This window comes from Aquarana catesbeiana, linkage group LG05 (assembly GCF_042186555.1).
Source record: "Aquarana catesbeiana isolate 2022-GZ linkage group LG05, ASM4218655v1, whole genome shotgun sequence".
NCBI classification, from domain to species: Eukaryota; Metazoa; Chordata; class Amphibia; order Anura; family Ranidae; genus Aquarana; species Aquarana catesbeiana.
In genome coordinates, this window is record NC_133328.1 from 618,858,679 (window position 1) to 618,876,005 (window position 17,327).

Here is a 17,327-nt window from a genome sequence, read left to right on the forward strand (position 1 = left end):
GGAGCGAGCGGGGGCGCATGCCCCCTAGTGGCCACAGGGCGAAGCGATGTTACATAACGTTGTTTCGCCCAGCTGTGCCATTCTGCCGCAGTACAACTGCGGCGGCTGGTCGGCATGTGGTTAAAGTGGTTGTAAACCCAAGAAAAAAAAAAACCTGCAAGACAAAGGCATAATGAGCTAGTATGCATAGCATACTAGCTCATTATGAATTACTTACCTGAGATCGAAGTCCCCGCAGCCATCCTCGTACACTACTCCGGCGGCCAACATCGCCCCCGGAGTTACTTCCGAGTATCGCGGGCTCAGGCGCTGTGATCGGCCAGAGCCGCGATGATGTCACTCCCGCGCTTGCGCGTGGGAGCCGCCGGTAACGGCACACTCACTGAATCAACGCTACATACGTGTCAGCACATGCAAATACAGGGGCTATCTCCTAAACCGTTCAGGTTTAGGAGATATCTAGGGTAGCTACAGGTAAGCCTTATTATAGGCTTACCTGTACCAAAAAGTGTGTTGTAAGGTTTAACAGCCACTTTAATGGTTTACTACCAAAACTTTACTACTGCTTTAATTGCCGATTTAACCTGTGTGTGTCACCTTGTGTGTCTGTACCAAGGCCAAACAATCCCGGGTATGTGAACTTTTGATCAGGGCCATTTGGGTGATTTCTGTTATAATTATGATTTATATCCTTAACCACTTAAGGACCAGAAGGATTTACCCCAGGCCATTTTTTGCCATACGTCACTGCGTTACTTTAACTGATAATTGCACGGGCGTGCGACGCTGTACCTTTTTTTTTACGACAAATAGGGCTTTCTTTTGGTGGTATTTGAACACCTCTGCGGTTTTTATTTTTTTACGCTATAGACAAAAAAAGAGCGACAATTTTGAAAAAAAAAACAATATTTTTTTTATTTTCTGCTATAAAACGTACCCAATAAAGAAATGTAAAAAATCAAATTTCTTTGATTTTTTACATTTCCACTCAGACATTCCAAGTCTCCCACGAGTCGCTGGAGTCTCCCGCACTTGGCTGCGGGCTCCCGGACACTTGCGAGCGCCGGCGATCCCACAGCTGGGCGTGTCACTCAGCCACAGACAGAAGACAGAGCAGCCTGAGCGGCCAAATGGAGTACGGCCACTTAGGCTGCTCTGTCTTCTGTCTGTGGACAGGGGAGGGGGCAGGACAGAGCCAGGAGCTCTCCATGGTGGACACTGATGAGGTGGCACTAAAGGTCACTGATGGGCTGCACTGGTAGGCACTGATGAGGTGGCACTGAGGGACACTGATGGGTTGCACTGATGGACACTGAGGGGCTGCTCTGGTGGGCACTGATGAGGTGGCACTGATGGGCACTTATAGGCTGCACTGTTGCACACCAATAGGCTGCACTGGTGGGCACTTATGAGGTGGCTCTGGTGAACACTGTTAGGCTGCTCTGATGGACACCGATAGGCTGCACTGCTGGGCACTGATGAGATGGCACTGAAGGACACTGATAGGCTGCACTGGTGGGCACTGATGAGGTGGCACGAATGGACACTGATGGTCACTGATAGGCTGCACTGATGGACACTGATGGGCCGCGCTGGTAGGCACTGATGAGGTGACATAGATGAACACTCATAGGCTGCATTTAATTGGCACTGGTAAGGCTTCATTTCATGGGGGGGGGGGGTGGCGCCGGCGTGAAGCTTTACCTCCCTGAAATGAGTTTTTGCAGGTTGGGATGTCTGTATACTCACCTATGTGGATGCAGCATTGGGTCCGATGCTGCATCTATACCCCGCCAGCTCTAAGACCGATAATTGAGCCATCACTCAGCTCTTGGTCTTCAGGCTGCAGAGAGCTGGTGGCTGTCTGTCACCGGCCCTCTGTTCTGCCTTTCCAGCACTCACTGGAGCACCGGGCTGTGGAGGGGGCGGGAGGGGCAGGCTCAGGTTCTCGGCGGCTCGCTGAGAGGCTGAGCCAGCTGCCGGTCCAGGTATCTGGGCGGATCCCGGTCGGGATCTTTTCAGAGCCTGAAATGACTCTCTGACCTCAGGCTGAAAGGCTGAAAACTGGTCACAGGAGTACAGAACTGACTGCTCTCCTGGGATCCATAGAAGTACAGCCCAAAAAATTTGCCTAACATACATTTTTTGCTTTAACACAATACAATTACTGTGTTTCTACTTCCCTATTGAGCAAGGTGCTGGGGATGTAACCCTGGCCTTACAGGTGCATCCTGGGAAGGCTACATCACCAGTATCTTCCCCCTCAGATGATGTGTACTGTCACATGTGCCAGGAGGCAGACCCAGAGCTCCAGGTAGTAAAAGGCGATGGATTTATCTGCCCTTAGTGAAAATGGCCACTGTAAGATGAATGGGGAGGAAAAGAAAAATATGGGATGCAAAGAATAAAAAGACTTCAACAAAAAAAAAAGACTTAAATTATGTAAGGTATCTTAACACTTCTAAAGGCGCCTTTGTTATATTTCATATTTATATTTTTACAGCTTAAAGTGTTACTAAACCCAGGAGCCTTCCATCCTCTATCCCCCCCCACACACACACACACTTCCATAACAGTAATCTTCCAGTCCTGCGGGGGTTAATACAGCCTCTGCACCTGGCATAGGTACCGACTATACCCGCCCTTTTCCACCTCTGTCCTCCGTTAATAGAAGCTGTACTATAACCTCCATCAATGAAAAGCAATCTAGGAATGGAGGAGGAGGATGACCTTTCATCATTCATCTGCCCATCCTCCATTCTATTGCCGCGTACACACGCTCAGACTTTCTGATGGGAAATGTTCAATGTTGTCGGAAAATCCGATTGTGTGTGCGCGGCATAAGAGTGCTTTTCCTTGATAGATGCTATTTTTCAATTTCTATGAATGGAAGAGGGAGAAGAAGGGGTGGGCATAGTTGGCAATCTTGACCAGTGTATGTGACAGGTCCAGCAGTTGTATTAACCCCCGCAGAACCCCACTGTGGGGAAACAGAGGACAGAAGATTTGAACTAGGATAGCTGGCACCAGCACAAGGGGCACTTCTCTTTAACCAGTTAAGTACAAGCCGCCGTACTTTGTACCGTTAAATGGTAAGATGTATCTGGTTCCAATCCCGCTGGTAGGCAATAGATTGGTTTGATGGACACACAATACAGTTGAGTTGATCTCAACTACATCCATATTAGTTTTGATTTATATGAGGTTATTTATTTTCACTCCATTTGGTGTTTTTATTCAATATATATATATTCTTTTTTCTTTATTTTTATTTTTATGAGGTTTTGAGGTCACATTTATCTTGATAGATATACTTGAGTGTAAATTTATCACTAGAAGTCACACGCAGTCCAGTTTTTCATCATTCTTTCACTAGTATAATATTATTTGTTACTCTTCAATCCCTTTTGGGGCTTATAACCCCTTCTCCTCTTATGACTTAGTTCATTTTATGGGTTATTGTCACTTACAGTGAATTTATCATTATTAGTATCGTTTTTCCAGCACACTTTACGAGCGCCACACTCTTGCTGTTCTATTGATATATTTAGCGCTACACTTTTGTTTATCATACTCACCTTTGTTTTAGTGTCAGCAGCTGCACATAGAGCGGTTCAGTGCAGCAATTTCCCCCTTTTTCTTCACTTTATGTTAATGCATCCTCATAGTTGCCAACATTTAAAAAAAAAATTTAGGGACACTTTTTTGGGTGTAGTCGGAGTCTTGTTATAATTAGGGGGCGGGGCATGCATTTGTGGGCGTGGCACAGGAAAAAAGTTAAGATGCTGCGTGCAAAGAAAAATGGGCGTGGTTTACGCGAAACAGTGGGCGTGTCTTAAATGGGCGTGGCTCACAGGGGGTGTGGTTAGAGTCTGAGATGAATGAGGAATGGAGAGGGAAAGGGGGGGAGAGAGATGGAGGGACAGCAGGCCCAGATCCTACACAACAATGGAAATATGTGTATTCTAGAAAGTTTAACAATCAGCAGATAAAGATACTCAAAACACCTGGTGTTAGCACTTCAATCATCCCGGCACCATGGTTGTTATGGTGTCAGGATGATTGAAGTGCATTATTTCTATTATTACATTGTAATATAAAATGAAATAATTCAACTCACCATAATGCTGAATGAGAGGGATCCCTGAGCGTGTCACCTGCCACGTCGCCTGCCACCAGCCATCCGTCCTTGCATCAGGTGTCCCAGCAGAGTCCCTCCTTGCATCAGGTGCCCCCAGCAGAGTCCATCCTTGCATCAGGTGCCCCCAGCGGAGCCCCCCCTCACACCAGGAGTCCCCAGCGGTGCCCCCCTCACATTAGGTGTCCCCAGCGGAGCCCCCCTCACATCAGGAGTCCCCAGTGGAGCCCCCCCTCACATCAGGAGTCCCCAGCGGAGCCCCCCTCACATCAGGAGTCCCTAGCGGAGCCCCCCTCACACCAGGAGTCCCCAGTGGAGCCCCCCTCACATCAGGAGTCACCAGCGGGGCAGGGGGTAGGCGGGGCGAGGCGGAGCGGGGTGGAGGGTGAGCGACGAAGCAGGAGCTCCGTCTATCCCCCCAGCCGTCTTCCTGATCTTCTTAAAAATGGCAGCCCCGCTCACATCAGGAGTCCCCAGCGGAGTCCCCCTTTACATCAGGCGTCCCCAGCGGTGCCCCCCTCACACCAGGTGTCCCCAGCGGAGCCCCCCCTCACATCAGGAGTCCCCAGTGGAGCCCCCCCTCACATCAGGAGTCCCCAGCGGAGCCCCCCCTCACATCAGGCGTCCCCAGTGGTGCCCCCCTCACACCAGGTGTCCCCAGCGGAGCCCCCCCTCACATCAGGAGTCCCCAGTGGAGCCCCCCCTCACATCAGGAATCCCCAGCGGAGCCCCCCTCACACCAGGAGTCCCCAGTGGAGCCCTCCTCACATCAGGAGTCCCCAGCGGCAGCGTGGGCGGGGGGTAGGCGGGGCGAGGCGGAGCGGGGTGGAGGGTGGGCGGCGATGCAGGAGCTCCATCTAGCCCCCCAGCCGTCTTCCTGATCTTCTTAAAAATGGCAGCCGGCGGAGACAATGTCATTGCCGGGCCACGGACCTCTAGCGGCGGCAAAAATCCATGAAGAACCGGATTTCTCGGGACATTTCCTGGGAAACAATAAAATCGGGAATAGAGTCTAAATCCCGGGAATGTTCCGGGAAATCCGGGACAGTTGGTAACTATGCATTCTCTGCATTAAGGTAAAAAAAAAAAAATGCCCTGCTACTTGTTCCTACCTCCCCTTCCCTAAGTATCTACCTGAGCCCTCACTCAATCCAGTGCTGTGCCCATCTGCAGCATCACTGGTCGGTGTTCCTTTTTTCACAGGACACAGAGAGCCATTGGCTCCTACTGCTGTCAGTCAAATCTTGTGAAAAGGAAGTGGGGGGGCAGGGCTGAGCCGGGCTGTGTGTGTCTACGGAGACACACAGCCCGACTCAGGAGTGCACCTGTAGGTGTGCACCTGCAGGTGTGCCACCTTAGCAAGCGGTATCCTATTGGGGGCACATGCATGATAGGAAGAGCGGAGTTGCACTGGTGTGGGACCCCAGAAGAGGAGGTAAGAGACTGCTCTGTGAAATACTATTGCACATTCTGGTCCTTGGGTTTATATACCCTTTAACAAATCCAAAATTTAAAAAGTTTCATATTTTTTTTTGTATATACTTTAATGTGCCATTGTTCTAAGGTGACAAGTTTTCTTTAAATGTACACAGGGATCTGTTAAAAACAAGTAAGAACTCTGAGCCTGGGAATGGGATATATTTAATGACTGAACGAGATAAGATTTGTGCACGCCAAACACATTTTTCTTGTCGAGCAAGATTCCAGCCGCAAGCGGTGCTGACAAATTGTATAACAATATTTGTTGCAAAAATGTCTTTTATATTTCCCTACAAAGAGAGTGTGTTCCCATGGGCCGGTGTGGCACAGCGTCCTCTTGTTGTGTAGACAGTGCACAATGCATAGCTCTAGGGTCCCGTCAATAATTTCTGGAGAAGAGTGGGTGAACATGGTCACAAGACGTGTTCTCTGGCTCAATGTCTGAAGATTTTATGTGCCCAATATAAAGGGGTTTTATAGTTCACATAGACAACTTGCATTCTGTTCCTGAAGTAAATATTTTTCTTATTTCCTCAGGGGGGACTGAAGGATATGCTTGTGGCTTCATTAGGTACAACTTTTTTTCCCTCTATCTTTTATTAGTCATCATTACTGCTCCCTTTTGTTGAGCGAATGATGTTAAAAAAAAATGTCCAGTTACCAAATTGATATTGGTTATAGAGTATGCCAGTATACCCATCAAACAGGAGTCCAATGTTGGGTTCTTTGCCCCCCTGGGTGATTTCCAGATTGAATGAGAAGCCTGTTTACAAAACAGCAAAAAATCAGACAAGACACCAACCACTTATCTAGACACTTTACCCACGTTCACCATTGCAAGGAGACATTTCACCAATGACCACCAAAACGAGGTATTCCATCACTGTCCAGCAATGTAAGGGGGTATTTATTTGTTGTCCACCATTGTAAGAAAACATTCCACCACTGACCACCAATGTAAGAGCCATTCCATCACTGTCCACCAATGTAAGGGGGTATTTATTTGTTGCCCACCAATGTCAGGGGACATTTCACCACTGACCACCTATAGGAGGCTTTCCATCACTGTCCACCAATGTAAGGGGGGATTTATTCATTCTCCACCATTGTGAAAAGACATTCCACCACTGACCACCAATGTGAGATCCATTACATCACTGTCCACCAATGTAAAAGGTAATATATTAATTGCCCACCAATATAAGGGGGTATTCATTCATTGTCCACCATTCTAAGAAGACTTTTCGCCTGACCACCGATGTAAGAGGCATTCCATCACTGTTGAACAGTGTAAGGGGATATTTAACCATTGTAAGGAGTAAGGGAAGATTTCATCACTATTCACTATTGTAAGGAGACATGCCATTGACTGCTAATATAAGGGAACACTACACTGACCATCAATGTAAGGGGGTACTACACTGACAACCAATATAGGGGACATTTTGGCTTTGATCACCATTGTAAGGAGACATGTCACCACTGACCATCAATGTAAGAGGCTTTTCACCACTGTCCACTAATGTAGGGGGACATTACACTGACCATCAATGTAAGGGGATATTTCACCACTGAGCACCATTGTACGGGGCATGTCATCAAAGTCCAGTGTCCACCATCAATGTAAGAGGCTTTTCATCACTGTCCACTAATGTAAAGGACATTTTATTACTTTCCACGAATATAAAGGGAAATTACATTGAGCACCAATGTAAGAGAACACTGTACTGGTCACTAATGTAAGGGGGCATTTCACCAATGATCACCAATGTAAGACAGCACTTCACTACTGACCAGTGGCCACCAATATAAGATGGCACCTCACCACTGACCACCAATGTAAGGGGGCATTTCTACACTGACCACCAATAGATATGGGCACTTTATCATTGATCACCGATGTAAAGGGCACTTCCCCACTGACCACCCATGTAAGGGGACATTTTACCACTGTCCACCATTACAAAATGGCTTTTTACCACTAACCACCAATATAAAATGGCTCTTCACCAGTGACCATCAATGTGAGGAGGTATTTCTACACACACCATCAATGTAAGTCAACACTTTACCACTGTCCACCAATGCTAAGGGGTGCTGCACTGACTTACCAATGGGTGAGGGGCATAATACCACGGACCATCAATATAAGGCAGCACAACACCACTGACCACCAATGTAAGTAAGAGAGTACTTTACCACTGGATACCAATGGGTGAGGGGGGCATTATACCACTTCATAGTTCATCGTCCAGCAATGTAAGGAGGCACTTCTCCACTGACTACCAAAAAAAGGGGGCACGTTTCCACTGGCATTCAATGAAAGGGTGTGTGTCTCTACTGACCACCAGTGTATAGGTGGGTGTCTTTTTTGACCACAAGTGCAGCAGAGTGTGTCTCCATTGACCACGAATGTAAGGGTGGGTCTCCGTTGACTACCAATGTATAAATGGTTGTCTCCCTTGATCACCAATGTAAGAGGACAGGTCTTCACTAAGCAGCAATTTAAGGGGGTGTATCACTATCCATTACCAATGAAAGGGTGATACAGAAAGTTCCAGAGTATTCAACGTAGAAAACAAAATGCAAACGCCTATATTTCATTCTGCATAAATAAAATTTAATCCAGCCTATCCTCACAAAAGTTCCTTTTTTAGATTCTTTAGTGAGTGAGCAGTTTCTCATAGAGCCAGTCTTGACCTTTGAGTGTAATCTCGTAGTTATCAGTCATGCTGTGCCTTTTCCTAGACTTTGAAAACAGCCCTGTATGATCCAGGTTAACAGATGCTATTTATTGATCCAACCTGATTGTTTCACTGCGTACATTTCTACTTATCTGTCTTCAACGTACTTCTCCCATCATGGGCATGAATACAAACGTTATTCTAGGTCATCAATGTCTCCTTTTCATTCACCTACACCATTGTCTACCTAAATAAATATTGACATAGATGTCAGGCACAGTGGTCAAGAGGAGTACCGTTTTTCCATTGTACTGTTGAAAGCATTCCTCTTTTTGAAGTTTATGAACTTATGGACACACAGAGAGGTCCGCTGTGGACAAAGACGGTTTTAATGGCAGTAAAATGCACTCTAAATACATGTGCTCCATTGGGAGAAAGCACATGCTTGAGCGCATTTGTTTGAGCAGATCCACGCTTGAAAGCAGAATTGCCAAATCATCAAGATGATGAGAGGAACGCCAATGGAACATATTTTTTTTACTAAAGACCTTGCTGACATGCTGAAGATTCCTTGGTCATTTGGACTTGGAATGGCATCAACTGTTCTCTCTCTACAAATGCTCCCTAGTCAAAAGACATCAAAATACCCAGCACTGTACTCCCACCACGATTTGCATATATATCCCCCACCTAGGCCACTTATAGGGTGGTAGAGCTGGGCCTTCTTGTACTGGGCCCTCACCCTTTTAGTCCAGTAGGGGCCCCAGAGAGAGGGGAATTTTTATTGTCCATTGGGTGCAGGGACATGGCTCTCAGCATTTATAGTAAAGATTCTTGCCCCCCCCCCCCCCCCCCCCTTAGTTAAGCAGATTGGCCAGGGTCAGAATAGGGACTTTTTTTTTGGCTTTTCGGAGCAGGTGAAGTAATATCAAGTGATTCAGCTCCCGGCAGTCATTCCTGACCCCTGCACTCTGTATGTTACAAACTCCTGACCCCTGCACTCTGTACATTACATACCACTGACATCTGCACTCTGTGTGTTACATACTCTTGACCCTGCACTCCGTAATCTAGGCTAAATTTTTTAAGCCCTTCCCAGTGCTAGCACAATTTTGCAACAGCCACAATTCAACACAGTGTGTTCAGTGTGCTGCCTCATTAATTGTCCTCTGGATGTTCAAGGGGGGTCTTGTCAGGTAGGCTGTACAGGGTCTCATGATTTCTAATGGGGGCCCTGTCCTCCACATCAAAATTGATATCAAATATTTTGTGACAGTGAAACCAAAATTCAGAAGGCAGTGCATCAATGGGACCACACACCCTAATGACATCATATACTGTATATATAATGTGAATTGCCCATCAATAAAAATACATAGTGAAAATAAAAAACTGATGCTTTAATTTTATGTCTTCACTATGGCAAAGCACCAAAGTGATTCATTCAACATGCCATCTCTCTTCCAACTCATCACCTTTACTATGCTAAAGTGCTCAAATCCAGAGCACTCACCAGATTTCAATGCCCATTTATTGCTAAGTAGTTCTCACCTGCCAAAAAATCCACCTTAGCTCCAGAAAGTGGACAAATTCCTTATTCTGTCAATAGTGTACCAATTGTGTCTCTGTAGACACGTTCCATATTATGTCATAATGGTACCAATTGTTTTTCTCTGGACACGTCCTTATTATATCATTATGGTATCAACTGTGTTTCTGTGGACATGTTCTTTATCACGTCATTATTGTATTGATTGAGTTCTGTGGACACCAGTCCTCAGGAAGGATGTACTGGGAATGGAGCGAGTACAAAGAAGGTCAACAAAGCTAATAAAGGGTCTGGAGGATCTTAGTTATGAGGAAAGGTTGCGAGCACTGAACTTATTCTCTCTGGAGATAAGACACTTGAGAGGGGATATGATTTCAATATACAAATACCGTACTGGTGACCCCACAATAGGGATAAAACTTTTTCGCGGAAGAGAGTTTAACAAGACTCGTGGCCACTCATTACAATTAGAAGAAAAGAGGTTTAACCTTAAACTACGTAGAGGGTTCTTTACTGTAAGAGCGGCAAGGATGTGGAATTCCCTTCCACAGGCGGTGGTCTCAGCGGGGAGCATCGATAGTTTAAAAAAACTATTAGATGAGCACCTGAATGACCGCAACTTACAGGGATATACAATGTAATACTGACATATAATCACACACATAGGTTGGACTTGATGGACTTGTGTCTATTTTCAACCTCACCTACTATGTAACTATGTACTTATGTAACATTCTTATTTTTTCACTATGGTACCAAGTGTGTCTCTGCGGACATGTTTCTGGTGGTGTCACTATGTCTCTGCGGGCACAAATCTGTTGTTTTATCACTGTACTGGTTGTGTCTCTCCAGATATGTTTGTGTATATTTGTCCCATTATTAATATAATGATATTTTATGTAATACATGTTTAAAATCTCGGAACAGTGCATGTCTTCTGTGTCTGTGTGTGTTGGCGGGTGAGATAGAAGTATAAATCCTGCCCTCCATCTGATGTCAATGTCTCTGAATATCTCCACTGATTCTCACCCTATCAGGGTGATGTGTGCCCACTTACTGTCCTGGTGCCACCTTGTATGTCAAGGTGTGACCGGGACTAGACTCCTGCATAGCCAACATAGGCTGTGGTCACGCGTGCCAGGGCTGTCAGCCCACAGTCACCCACAGATCATGTAGATGACTGTTGGTAACAGATTCCTGTATATAATATAATTCATACTATTTCCCTGCCTGCTAGTACAGTCTGTCGGGGTCCACAATCCGGGCATTTTTGTTGGAATACTGTATTGTGAACTTACACTCACCCAATCTGAGTCTCTAATGCCGCGTACACACGAGCGGAATGTCCGACAGAAAAAGTCCCACGGGAGCTTTTCAATGTATATTCCGATCGTGTGTATGCCCCATCGGACTTTTTACGTCAAAAATTCTGACGGACCTAGAAAGAGAACATGTTCTAAATATTTCCGACGGAACCAATTCCTATCGGGAAAACCGCTCATCTGTATGCTGTTCCGACGAACCAAAAACGACGCATGCTCTGAAGCAAGTACGAGACGAAAGCTATTGGCTACTGGCTGTTGAACTTCTGTTTTCTAGACCCGTCGTAATTGTTGTACGTCACCGCGTTCTGGACGGTCGGAATTTGGTGTGACCGTGTGTAGGCAAGACAGCTTGAGCGGAATTCCGTCGGAACTCCGTCGGAAAAACCTTCAAAGTTTATTCCGACGGGAAAACCGGTCGTGAGTCCTAGAAGAGTCATTCTCTCACTACTCTTGTAACAGTTCAGTTCCCAAAGTGGGCATAGCTCCCAACTGTTCCTGATTTCGAGGGACTGTTCCTGATTTGTAACAAAGTCCCTCTGTCCTTTCCTCCTCATTTGTCCCTCATTTTGGTCTGATCTATATTGCTGTATATAAAATGCAATATTTATCTTTCAAAAAGTGTTTTACAGCGCCAAACCTTTCATCCAATTTCTAAATTGCTGCATTTGTTAATTTGCAAAGCCAGTATAAAGGAATAGTAGTGGTTAAAAAAAGGACTTGCGGGTTTAACTGATCTTTTTTTTTGGTATAATTCTCCTTTAACCGCTTGCCGACCAGAGCGCAATGATGTACGTCAGCACAATGGCACGGCTGCGCAAATGGGCGTACCTGTACGTCCCCTTTAAATCGTGGGCTAGTGGGCGCGCGCCCACCCCACGTGAGCATACCCGCGGGTACCGCGGACTCGATGTCCGCCGGTGGCCCGCGATCCTGAGACGGAGAGGCAGAATGGGGAGATGCCCATGTAAACAAGGCATTTCCCTGTTCTGCCTAGCAACATGACAGAGATCACTGCTCCCTGTCATCAGGAGCTATGATCTCTGTCATGTTCTATTGAGCCCATCCCCCGTACAGTTAGAACACAGTAAGGGAACACAGTTAGCCCCCTTGAACGCCCCCTGGTGTTTAACCCCTTCCTTGCCAGTGTCATTTACACAGTAATTAGTGCATTTTTATAGCACTGATCGCTGTATAAATGACAATGGTCCCAAAATAGTGTCAAAAGTGTCCGATGCACTGTCGCAGTCACGATAAAAATCGCCGGTCGCTGCCATTACTACTAAAAAAAAAAAAAAAATAATAATAAAAATGCTATAAAGCTATCATCTATTTTGTAGACGCTATAACTTTTGCGCAAACCAATCAATATACGCTTATTGCAATTTTTTTTTTTTTTTTTTACCAAAAATATGTAGAAGAATACATATCAGCCTAAACTAAGGAAGAAATGTTTTATATATATATATTTTTTGGGGATATTTATTATAGCAAAAAGTAAAAAATATTGCTTTTTTTTAAAATTGTCGCTCATTTTTTTGTTTATAGCGCAAAAAATAAAAAACGCAGAGGTGATCAAATACCACCAAAAGAAAGCTCTATTTGTGGGAAAAAAAGATGTAAATTTTGTTTGGGTTCAACGTCGCACGACCGCGCAATTGTCAGTTAAAGCGACGCAGTGCCGAATCGCAAAAAGTGCTCTGGTCAGGAAGGAGGTAAATCCTTTCCGGGGCTGAAGTGGTTAAGAGGGTGTGGCAGGGGGTTTGTCCTATGCCTGCATACTTTTGCTAATAGGTGTCCCTCGTTTCCCATCTCAAAAAGTTGGGAGGTATGGAGTGGGGGTGGGGTGCAAGCACATAAAACACTGTACCAATACTACTGTGTAAGCTCTGAGCTGCTCTAGTCAGAGCTTACACAGGGCTAAGGACTTTCCCTGCTCTCATGTGATGGGCTAATCACCTAGAACCAAACTCATGGGAGAAAGGAGAATGAGCAGTGCAGGATTACCAAATAGTCAGAGTCCGCATTGGCCTATGGCAGGGATATGCAATTGGCGGACCTCCAGCTGTTGCAAAACTACAAGTCCCATCATTCCTCTGCCTCTGGGTGTCATGCTTGTGGCTGTCAGAGTCTTGCTATTCCTCATGGGACTTGTAGTTCTGCAACAGCTGGAGGTCCGCTAATTGTTTATCCCTGGCCTATGGGCTCCATATCATTTAAGGGCCCTGCAACAACGACTCAAAATAATATTGATTTGATCTTGAAAGAAAATTACAATGAAGCGTCCCCAAATTTTTTACAAAAAATAGGAAAAAACTTTTCATAAAATACTCTATAGAGAAAATCCTGTATCGATGTAATGCACCCAATGACATCTTAAAGTATAACTAAAGACAAAACGTTTTTTTTATTAGTTTAGGATATAGTGGAGAGGGATTAGAACCTCTGTCAGGTTTTATTGCCCTCTGTGCTCCCGTTCAGGAGATTCATCCTCTCTATTTATCCTGTTTACAACTATCATTAAAAGTGAAAGCAAAAGAAAATCCCAAATTTTGGGTTGTCCCCAGAAAAGTAATAGAGGGGAAATCTTTCAATGGGGACACTAGTTCTGGTGACTTGGGGGTCCCCAAGGAATTCCCCTAATTTGCAGGGATTTCCTCTCATCTCCTGTTTGGCTATGGGACAGGAAGGGAAGGGAAATCAACGCAATGGGACACAGGTGGAGAAAACAAAATCTGACAGGGGTTATAACCCTCCCTTACTCTATCCAAAATGAGAAAAAAAAAAGTTTTGCCTATAGTTCTACTTTAAGCACTTGCTGACCACTCCCGGCAGTTATACTGCGGCAAGGTGGCTCGGCTGCGCAAAACGATGTACTGATACGTTGTTTCGTGCACTAGCCTCTGTGGGCGCGCGAGCGTGCCGCTTGGCCAGCGGGGGGAGCCAATTGGCGGGTCCAGGAGACTCGATGTCCGCCGGTCACCCGCGATCTTTCCCTGTAGAGACAGAACGGGGATCTGCCGAAGTAAACAAGGCAGATCTCTGTTCTGACAGGGGATTACACTGAGATCTTGTCTTTCTGCTATGCAGGAAGACAGATCTCTGTGTTATCCCAGGCAGCCCATCCCCCATACAGTTAGTAGACACCCCCGGGGAACACATTTAACCCCTTGATCGCCCCTGATGCTAACTCCTTCCCTGCCAGTGTCATTAGTACAATGTCAGTGCATATTTTTAGCTCAGATTACTGTAATAATGTCACTGGTTCCCAAAAAAGTGTCAAAAATGTCAGTTAGGTGTCCGATATGTCTGCCGCAATGTCGCAGCCCCGCTAAAAATCGCTGATCGCCGCCATTACTAGTAAGAAAATGTATAAATAATAAAAATTCCATAAAACTATCCCCTATTTTGTAAACGCTATAACTTTTGCCCAAACTAATCAACATACGCTTATTGGGGGTTTTGATAAGGTGCCACTGATAGGCACTAATAGGTGGCAGTAATGAGGCGGCACTGATGGTCACTGAGAGGTGGCACTGATGGTTGGCACTCATGTGCAGCACTGAAGGGCACTGATAGGTGGCACTGATGAGCGGCACTGATAGGTGGCACTGAAGGGCACTAATAGGTGGCACTAATGAGCGGCACTGATTGGTGGCACTGATGGGCACTGATGGGTGGCACTGATGGGCACTGGTAGGTGACACTGATAGGCAGCACTGATTGGTGGCACTGATAATGAGGCACCGAAGGGCATTGATTAGCAGCACTGGTGGGTATTAATAAGTGGCACTGTGGGCACTGGTAGGTGGCACTGGTCGGCACAGATGAGGCACCTGCGGCTCTCTGTGTGAGGGACCGATGTCACTCTGACAGAAGCCGGTGATTGGTAAAAAAAGATACCGATAACCGATCTTCTGTTTACGTCACATGATCAGAGTCTCATAGACTCGCCAATCACAGGGCACCGCGCGCGTTTCGGCTATAGCGCAGGTGGGAAGAAGTTAAAGCTCATCTTCTTTCAGCTGTCAGTTTGTGAAAAATGTGGTGCAACTTACGTACTGTATGTTTAATGTACAGTAGTGATAGCCATCTCCATCTAGCGGCCGACGCATATACTACTGGGTTCAATGCCATCCCACTAGAACACACACACAAAAAACCTCCAGGGGGGCCCCAAGGTTTTCGACTGCCTAGGCGCCTCCACAGTTTAATCTAGCCACTTCAGCCCCGGACCATTTGGCTGGCCAAAGACCAGAGCACTTTTTGCGATTCGGCACAGAGTCGCTTTAACTGACAACTGCGCGGTCGCGCGACGTGGCTCCAAAACAAAATTGACGTCCTTTTTCTCCTACAAATAGAGATTTCTTTTGGTGGTATTTGATCACCTCTGTGGTTTTTATTTTTTGCGCTATAAACAAAAATAGAGCAACAATTTTGAAAAAAATGCATTATTTTTTACTTTTTGCTATAATAAATATCCCCAAAAAATATATAAAAAAACATTTTTTTTCCTCAGTTTAGGCTGACATGTATTCTTCTACATATTTTTGGTAAAAAAAAATCGCAATAAGCGTTTATTGATTGGTTAGGAAGGGGTTAAGTGTGTCCTAGGGAGTGATTCTAACTGTTAGGGGGCGTGGCTACGAGTGACATCCCGATCACAGGGAGCGGTGATCAGCGACAGTGTCACTAGGCAGAACGGGGAGATGCTTGTTTACATCAGCATTTCCCCGTTCTTCCTCTCCGTGAGACGATCGCGGGTATCACCGCAGACATTGAGTCAGTGGGACCCGCGATCCTACTCACGGAGCTCGTGGCAGGGTCAGACACAATTCTCTTCTTCTTTAATGGGATAATAATGAAGCTGCTTTGCTGGTGATACTGATGGAGTTATTGCAAACAAATGTTCAAAAGGCTTTTTTTTTCTAGTAGTATCAAGAATAATATTATTATGCAAGTTAGTTATTTTTTATTTTTTTGGGCAAGTTACCACAACACCATTATCCTGTAGTTTTTAAGATCAAAGATACAACTATGTTGGTGTCACTTGTCAATTTTACATTGTATTTTATAAAATGTAACTGCCTACTCCCAAACTGTCATTTGAAGTAAAACACATAGCCAAGTATTATTCTACACAATTTTTTTTATTGTGCATTAAAAAAAGAAAAGAAATAAAATTAAACATGCTATCTGCCAATAGAACTTAACCAAAAAGTGCATTCTATGCATCCAAAAATATAGACAATATACCAAATCAAATCATTATTATTCAACCAAAAAATAATGTCAAAGCAATAACTCCAAGGCCAATAATAAATAACATGTTATCTCCTCCGATTCCGCAACATGGCTGGTTGATGAACGGCTGTTCAGAAACGAACTGAAAAGCGCGAAATGAAAAGTGAGAAATGAAAAGCGCAAATCAACACTCACCAAACTTCTACTAACACGAAATTAAAAGGTGGCGCTAAAGAGCTAAAAACAAAACGATAGGTAATATTTCACACAATTAACATATTATCATAAATAAAATAAAGCTTAACGTGCAAATATAGCATTATAGTCCAAAGGTCAATGTGTATTGCCAATCACCGTGTCCATAAAAAGAGAACTTGAGTGACCATCTCTTCCTTAAATTCAAAGGGCTCCACCACATGCAAATAAATGATGTACTCACCATACTAAATTGTGCTACGTGCTGGGTGTTCGGTGTGTTCCCAGTGTGTCACTACGTTCGTGATTGTTGGCCAACAATTGTGTGGCCGTGTGTATGCAAGACAAGTTTGGGCCAACGCCCTTTGGACAAAATTTCCACAGTTTTGTTGGCCAACAATCCGATCGTGTGTACGAGGCTTAAAGTGGAGTTCCACCCACTTTTACAACTCTTCAGCATCCCTCACTAAACTGTGCACTGTAAACGAATTGGATATATTTTAAATTTTTTTTCTCAGCACCTACTGTATATCTGCTGTATTCATTTTTCACTTCCTCCTCCCTGGCCATGGCCCATCGCATCATTTCCTGTTTGCAATGCCTTCTGGGAAGGGGCGGCAACTTCCTCTGACACTGCCATTGCTATGGAAATCTGACCTGAAACCTATTGCGCTGCTTGTGCTGCACTGAGCATGTGCGAGATCTGCAAGGATGCG